Below are 8,931 nucleotides of genomic sequence, written 5' to 3' on the forward strand. Positions count from 1 at the left end.
TGGGAGAATTTATTGCTTGTATTACATAAATATAAAACATTTGTACGAATATGATTATAGAATGATGGGAATTAAATAGGATTCTTCATCAGGGGAGGATTTTTAGCTATGAATATACGAGATGTTTCGTGACTGGGAGAATTTATTGCTTATATTCTATAAAAGAAGCATCCACATGAATATATTAGGTCTACCGGAAAGTTCTGTCCATTTCTAGAATGAAACAAAATAATAAATTGGTTACGCTTTGAATGATATGATTTTTATCATTGTTTATGACATCTTGTCAGCGTGATCGCAATTTGTATCTCGTTTTTAACGAATATACGCATACTTGTTGAAACTTGTTGTAACCGGATCGCACAGAATTTTCCGGTAGACCTAATAATTACAGAACTATGAGAACTGTATAGGATTATTCGCGAGGAGAGGAAATAAATAGCCTAACTAAAAAATTCAACTTTCCGATTTGCGAAATTGTAAATAATCGTGTCAGAGTACATCCAGAAGAGGATTGGTTATTTAAATTACCAAAAAAAAAGCAATTATTCCATCGCGTAAGAGAATTATAGATACATGGCCGCGACCGGATAGCAGCGGTTAGAGCGGCAACGGAGATACATCCAGTCGAGCAATCGTTTTCTGCACTTGGCCCCCTTGCTTCGAAAGAATTTCGGTCACGGCCCTCTTGCGCCATTAGCCTCCACCGCGGTAGTCGCTAATGCGGTTGTTTCTGTGCGGGGAGCGTGACTGGACGTGTGTGAGCGCGTCTGTGAACAGGTGAGTCGCCAGACGATGTAAGGACTGGCTTTTCTACCTGCTTACGGCGCTTTCGACGTCGAGCCGAACCTGTTCTTTCCGAGAGGTCCAGCGTGTCGCTACGAACACGAACGATGTACCCATCCTGGCTTTCACCCCCCCCCCCCCCCCCGTCCCTCGACGCTAAACGTCTGTCCTCTTGAAACTATTACCGTGTCGTTTGTGCTCTGCGAAAATTGTGACGCAGTCAAGGGTTAGGAGAACTCCGCTAGAACTCTAATTAATCGTTACGTGTTATTTCGCTGGTTCCTAACGTGTCGGACGTTCGAAAAATACACGATACGAAAAATCTTAAGTTGTACTTTTATATATATATATATATATATATATATATATATATATATATATAAAATGTCAGCCGTTTGTTTCTCTTTCTGTCAGCTACTCCAATTTTATTATCAAAAGTAGAAGTTTCTATAGACGTAACCATGCGTCTCGATGACGCAAGTGATTTCGATTCGCGATTCAGCGATAAGCGTCGTCGCAAGCTCGACGCTCTCGCTTAGAAGAAAAGAGGGAAATTATTCGCCTCGCCGCTGAATCCTTAATCGATCGTCGTACCATCGGCATCGTCTCGAGGTAGCCACCGGTTTTTCCTGCGCGTTTTCCGTAAAACGTGCCGTGGACGGCTACGCTTCCAACCGACGAATGTCAAGGCTCCCAGGCGCATAGATCTTGAAAACACGTTTCCCGCGCGGCGCGATTGCACGCGTCTCGTTAATGCAAATGACGATGGAAAAAGCTGGAGAACGCGTTTGAACGCTTCGCATCTCGTTTGCGATAGGTGTGCTCGAGCCGCGATTTTTTTTTTTTTTTTTTGCGCCGACCAAACGGAAATTGCGGACATCGAACAACGCGAGGATTTAGAGGTTGCGGTTTGAGTTCGAATCCCATCGAATTCCAATGTTAGCAAGCTCAAAGGTTTGCAAATTCAAGCCCTACCAAGTTCAAACGCTACCTAGTTCGAACGCTAGTAAATTCAAATTCTACCAAATTCGAACGCTACCAAGCTCAAACGCTATCAAATTCAAACGTTTCCAAGCTCAAACGCTTTGAAATTCAAACGCATCTAAGCTCAAACGCTACCAAATTCAAACGCATCTAAGCTCATACGCTACCAAATTCAAACACCACCAAGCTCAAACGCTACCAAGCTCAAACCCCACCAAATTCAAACGCTCCCAAGTCTCCTATCTTAAGTCTACCTAAATCTTTTCAGCCGAGTACAGTATAGAGATCCCCAAGCATGTGCAAAGTCCCGAAAGAAGCGTCCACGCGTGAACATGTGTGCATGTGGGTGCGTAGCATTTGCGTAGCGGTACCGTGCGTGGGTTGGAGCATCGCGAACCAGCAAGGTGACACCGTATACGCAGCCAGGTTACCTTACGTAACGGAGTCGCGCACAATGTCCCTCTCTCTCCTCCAACAGTCACCCGTTTGATTCATCTTCTTCCATTCTTCGCTCCTTCTAGCGCGCGTCTCTCGCCCGAGAACACCTTTCTAGCGCCACGGAACGGAAGATCAAGGTACCCAGCCGATCTTTCCGCAACTGACCTTGCCATTCGGTGAAAAGTAGCTGAGAAAGCACCCACTGACATCGCGGAAAGGAAGAATGATCGATTTCGGAGAGAATTGCACCATCAGGTATACGATATCGAAAGGAAAGATACGCGATGGACTTGAGATTGTTAGAACAACGCTTGATGTTAGTTAAGGATCGATTCGTATTTAATTGAAGAACAATCCAGTGAAGTTTTGTTAAAATCCTACTTGATCAATTCGGGAAAAAGATTGGCTGTCTGAAACGTTAGCAAATAGCGAAGCTTCGTCTACGCGAGAAGTCTCAACTTTATCTTTGATGACAAAAGAGTTTGCAGCATCGTGTACGGCCCATTGGGACTCACGAACAACCGACTCTGACACGAGGAAAAAGTACCAGAAGCTATACATATTATATCGGATCCCCATTTGAATTTTATGAGCTTCTCAAACCTTTTACGCGTTCCTCGTGTTCGGCTGCTTCTCGACTGGTGGCTTTAGAAACGTAACAGGAGTAATGAATGAATGCTTGATAGGAACGAATACCACCTAACTCTAAGATCGAAATATTCAAGGAATTCTGCTCTTTCGAGGCGGAATTCTCTTCTTTTAAAACGGAATTCCGTTTTTTTTTTTTTTTTTTTTAAGAGAGATTCAACGCTCGGTATCTTCTGCTTAATGTCGGAATAAATGCGACCAGTAGATTCCCGTCTACTAAGAATCCAGGCAAAAAGCGATCTCATTTTTCAACGACCGCTGTAAAATTGCCTCTGTTACTTCGTGCTGTTACACGTTTTATTAGTCAAACATACACTTTCTTTTTTTTTTTGAGTATGTAAATAATACTTGGACGCTAGAATTCATTTTTGCCAGTTTGTCGAACACGCTCTAGTCCCATTTGCGACAATTTCGGGTTATGGAATGAAACTCGTGCAAGTTTTAAGCTGAGAAAATTATCTGTGAAATCAATTATAATTAGATTATCGTTGATACAGGCTCGCGCGATGTGCGGTGTGCTAGACGATAACGTAGATCTTGTTATTCGCGGTGCGCATTCTTCTGGGCTGTCACGCCTTATTAGTCGCACATGTAGCTCGCGTTCTACCGTATCAGGTATAACTTAGCAGTCTAATTTGCATTTCACGCTACGACACACGGTCTATCCGACAGGCGTGCCTCGTTCGACTCACAAATAGAGAATGGTCGGTTCGACGCTGGACGAAACGTCTTCTAGCTTCTCTAAGATCGACCAAGATACGTTAGAGATAGACTAATAAAAAGAATAACGGCAGAGTAATCGCAGTAGAAATTTTCAAGAGTATGGCAGTTAACGTGTCAACCAAGCATACTTTGTTTCCTTGATCCTCGAAAAAATGATCGCTGATCGATCGAGAAGGACACGCAATGAAACGAAAGAAATTATCACCTCGTACACCTGCAAGAGACCTGTCCGAAGCGATATTTCATTCCCAGACGACTTGTTTCGTGTTTCACGCGACCCTCGTTCCGCACGCCCCTTTTATATTATGAAAGATAATGAAGCGGTTGCGGCAGGTTGCAGCGGACGAACCTGTCGCTGCATCCTTTCGCAGGAACAATCCTGACGGAAGGTTGCCAGGACCGCCGCGATTAACAGGCCTCGTCGTCGTCCTCGCAATTACGAAACGATTACGTTGAAATGGTTTCTTGGAATGAGTTCAACGATTGTTGGATTTACAAGTGATTCGGAAAATTGAATTCCCAGAAGACTGCTGCTTCTCTTCGTAAACGGATAGACGTTTGTTTTTTTTTTTACATCTAATCGCGTAATAAGGATTACAAAATGTTTGAGACGTTGAATGCCATGGTATATGGGTGACAAGGATCTTCACTGAGGAATAAATAAATTTGTTCTGAAAGTGAAGATGCAAGCGTTGAGGACTGAAGCATTGAAGATCGAGGCGTTGAAGATTAAAGCACTGAGTACCAAAACATTGAAAATTATGGCGTTGAGGTCTAAAGCGTTAGAAACTAAAGCGTTGAGGTCTAAAGCGTTGAAGATTTAAGCACTGAGTTCTGGAACATTGGAAATCAAGACGTTGAGGTCTAAAGCGTTGAAAATTAAAGCGTTGAAGATTTAAGCACTGAGTTCTGGAACATTGAAAATTAAGACGTTGAGGTCTAAAGCGTTGAAAATTAAAGCGTTGAGGTCTAAAGCGTTGAAGATTTAAGCACCGAGTACCAAAACATTGAAAATTAAGGCGTTGAGGTCTAAAGCGTTAAAAACTAAAGCGTTGAGGTCTAAAGCGTTGGAGATTTAAGCACTGAGTACTAAAGCATTGAAAATTAAGACGTTGAGGTCTAAAGTGATGAAAACTGATGGGTTGAATACTGAAGCGTTGAAGACTGTAACGTTGAAAACTGAGGCGTTGAGGACCAAAGCGTCGAAGGCTGAGGAAAAAGAATCAAAAATAGAAGAAAATTAAAGAAATTTAAAACAAAGAAAATTAATTTAGATAAGATTCGTAAATTCTGAGGAGGTCGCAAAAATAAGTACTATCACAGATCATGTTATTTTCAGTTGTATAGAAACACAGTTTTAGCCTCGTAGGAATTTTCACGATTATTAGTGTGGCAGTCAACGTGTTAATAACTATATCGCTAGATCCACCATCTTCTGGATGCGTTGAGATCGAAGGGGGACCGAGAGCTGTACTTGTCGGTTCACACGCACACTCTGTCGACTCCCAAAGCTTCACGGACGTTCCTCGAATTCATTCACTCCGAAAACCTGTCTTCCATCCCGAGGAGTCCACCGATCTCTATCCTAAGCGCTTAGCGTCGCCCACTCGTGCCACCGAAGGTTCATTCACCTGCATACGGTATCGTTGAAGTCTCCACGCGTCATATTAACCCCTTGCAACCATTTTCGAAACACGCCTAGCTTTGAGAATTCCTACGCGTGTCCGATGAATGAGTAAAATAAATATTTCATGGATTGCTGTTACTGGATCCTTATTTTTACAGGATGAATTGAGATCGACTCGTCGATCCCAAACAGAGACGAGGCACAGGTTCCAAGGCTGAAAAAGACTTTGGCCTTAGGTTGGGTTCAGTGGCTGGGTGTCTGCTCGATGTAACGAAACGCCTCGGCTTAGGTCGACCTACTTCCAATCTCGACCACTCCCTCGAGTCCTTTTTATCCAAAGTTTTTCCTTTCTTTTAGGCTTCGCGCGTTACTGTTTATCGCTTATCCCCTTATCGCGCGACCGGTCTAAACAACGAACTAGGATCTCCCGGCTCGCGTTGTTCGTCGCGTTGCTCGAGAACATTTTTGTCGAGCAACTGAACCCTGTCTCACCTATGCATCGATAGAATTGTTCGAGACCTTTCTCCGAACACGACGAACCGTTTGATTCACTTTATCGGTCACGAATCTTATTTCTTCGAAGAAGAGACGAGAAAAGAGAAGAGATGGCTAGATGGGCCCCTCCGATGCTCTCCCGTCTTCGTTTATTCTGAACATCTCGGTATTTAGTGTTTACTAGAAAATGTTTCACGTATTTTACGATGAATTTTATCTGAAATTAATGTCACGTGAAGTATCATTCGAAACGCTCGGGCTGCTACTATATAGAATAACGCTATTTTTTTTTATTATATCAGCATCTGTGTCTATCGATTTTTCTCTAAATTAAACGACAGATTGAATATTCCATTATTCGATATATCAATCTAACTTTACACGTGTATATACTTACAATGAAAAAATTAATTCGAAAGCATCAAAACGAATGCTGACTGTTTCTGTCGATATCTCTCGAAAAGTTAACAATTATTTCCCCCGAAAATGTTCTCCAAAAGTGATCGTAGATTGGAATCTACAAACATGAATGTACATCCAATCCATCAACGATCTTAAAAAGAAAGAATAGATCTACCGTGCGAGCCGTTTAAATTTCAGGAAAGAGTAGCGCGATCGTCGATTCTCCGGCCCGTTACTTTTGAACGTTCCAGCCCCGTTGGGGCGGACGAGCGTTGTGGTTCGCCTTGGGCCATATCTTTGCAGCGATCCAGTTCGCGGGGCCTCGTTTCGAGTGGAACCGTCTACACGACGCTCGGCGTCGTCGAACAGCCAAAGGCTTATTACTGCAATTTCTTTGTCTTTCCCCCCTCGACGGCGAAAGGAACGCGCGCGGAATCGAGATTTATGGGACGTGTCTCGCTGCACTTGGCCGTGAGCGCAATCCTTCTGTGGAGATTTCAATTTTTCTACAGCCAAATCCAATTCTGTTCTTCATTGGGTTTTTGTGGTAGTCTTAATGGTAGCTTCGAATATTCTGGATTGCAATGTCGGGTAGCATTCAGGTTCAAACCCTATCAAGCACTATTGGGAGACGGAAAGAAGATTAGTGGAAGGAAATCGAGTAGAATTACTCAATGTCTTTAATGATTTATACATAAAATGTTCAGTCTTCAAACGCTTCAGTCCTCTACGCTTTACACATCAACGCGTCAGTCTGCAACGCTTTAACCCTCACTGCTTTAGTCTTCAACGCTTCAGTTCTCAACGCTTTAGACATCAACGCCTCAGTCTTCAACGCTTTAAACCTCAACGCTTTACATATCAACACCTCGGTCTTCAACACTTCAATCTTCAACGCCTTAATATTCAACGCCTTAATATTCAACGCCTTAATATTCAACGCTTTAACCCTCAATGCTTTAATCCTCAATGCATCAATCTTCATCGCCTCAATCCTCAACGCTTTAACCTTCAATGCTTTAATCCTTAACGCCTTAATCTTCAACGCTTCAATCCTCAACGGCTCAGTCTTCAACGCTTTAATCCTGACCACCTTAATATTCAACGCTTCAATCCTCAACGGCTCAGTCTTTAACGCTTTAATCCTGAACGCCTTAATATTCAACGCTTTAATCCTCAACGCCGCAATCTTGAACGCCACAGTCTTTTCTCTAGAGTCTTCCGAACCTAGTGATCCGATAACGCGTTTCGTGGCGACCCATGCCGACTAAATTGCTCGAAAACCCGCAACACGGAGACTTGAATGCCAGTCGCTGAGTCTCGACGGGGAGCCCGTTCCTCCCGCAGGACTCGAAGTACCGGTTCTTACTTCTTTTTCTCGCTCTGCCGCGGCCTCCCTCTCTTCTTCTTCTTCTTCTTCTCTGTCCCGTCAGAGGGTCAGGATGTGTGGGAGGGGGGGGGGAGGAGACAGAGATTGAAGACATTTATTACACTGGGACTGGGTTCCCTAACAGCATTCAACGAAAATACAAAGTGTAGAAAAGATCGTCGTAAATGTAACGTTTGTAGGGAAGATAGGTGAACGATTACGAAGTGTTACAACTGTTATGCTCGTCTCATGAACTCTATTTATAATTATTACACGTGAGAGTACATTTTTAGTATGTAGATACACGTTTCACGAGTGTCTATGTATAAAAGCTATATATTACGATTGTTACTCATCTTATGAATATGTATTAATAATTGTCACATACGAAGGAATTTCTTTCAGATGATTTACGCGATTACTGTTCGGCGAGAAGGCCTTGTGTATATTTATTTTTTTATTCTTTCGCATTTATATGCATAATGAAAACAGAACTTTCTTATGCGTACAAAATGAAAGATAGGAAGACCCAGAGGTCTGCGGTAAGGGAAAAAGCAAAGAAGAGGAAGGGGGGCGGGGGACAGACGAATAGATCGGTAAACTGGTCACGAAGCTCGCGCTGGTATTTATAGCGCGGCCCCGGACCTGTTCGGGGGATTCGGTCGGAGGATCTCACGTACCGGTCGATTCTTTCTGCCCGAAGGTTGCTCAACCGCGAACGGAACCGCCATTTTGGTTCCTCTCGTCGTTACCTTCGGTCGCGCCGTGTGACGCAACTGCTTGCGTAAAGAACCGTCATTAGAAGCGTACTCTAAACTGGTCCCACGCCGCCATGGTTCCAAATCTAATCGCGGGAACGTTTTTCGATTCAGGGACGAGACTTTCGCGAACTGTTAGACGCTTTAGTTATCGATGCTTTAGTTCTCGACGCCTCGATCCTCAGCGCTTTGGTCCTCAACGCTTTAATTCTCAACGCCTCAGTCCTTAATGCCTCGATCTTCAACATTTTGCCTAAATCACCCCACACGCTCGAAAAGTCTAAACGATGTCTCGCATTCTTATCGCACTTACTACCTCAGCACACTCGCGCACACAGAGCGGGCGCACGTGGTCACAAAAAACAACGTGTCCTCGCAGCCGGTTTCCTGGTTTCCGCTCGAGCGGCTTCGTCGGCCGGCACGGTGTCCTCGTGCTCCATTCGCGAAACTCGCAACCGATGTCAAAGTCAAGAGAACGCGACTTGGAGCGTAGACTAGCAACTGGAAGCCCCGATAATAGAAGGGAAGTGTCCACAACCGTGACCACCTCAGACTCCAGATTTCTATCGAGTTACTCTGGAAGTTACACCGCAACCACGAAATAGATTTTCACTAGCGTTGAAGATTGAGGCGTTGAGGATTAAAGCACTGATTACTAAAGCATTGAAAATTAAAGCGTTGAGGTCTAATGCGTTGAAAAC

The 8,931-nt window shown here is 43.8% G+C and overlaps 1 protein-coding gene across 5 annotated transcripts in view; it reads left to right on the forward strand.

Moving 5' to 3' along the window:
* The window catches only part of LOC128888869 (transcriptional regulator ovo-like), a 97,180-nt gene that overhangs the window by 77,353 nt on the left and 10,896 nt on the right, over nt 1-8,931 (forward strand). The window lies entirely within an intron of this gene.

This window comes from Hylaeus anthracinus, unplaced genomic scaffold (genome assembly GCF_026225885.1).
Source record: "Hylaeus anthracinus isolate JK02 unplaced genomic scaffold, UHH_iyHylAnth1.0_haploid 11994, whole genome shotgun sequence".
Classification (NCBI taxonomy): domain Eukaryota; kingdom Metazoa; phylum Arthropoda; class Insecta; order Hymenoptera; family Colletidae; genus Hylaeus; species Hylaeus anthracinus.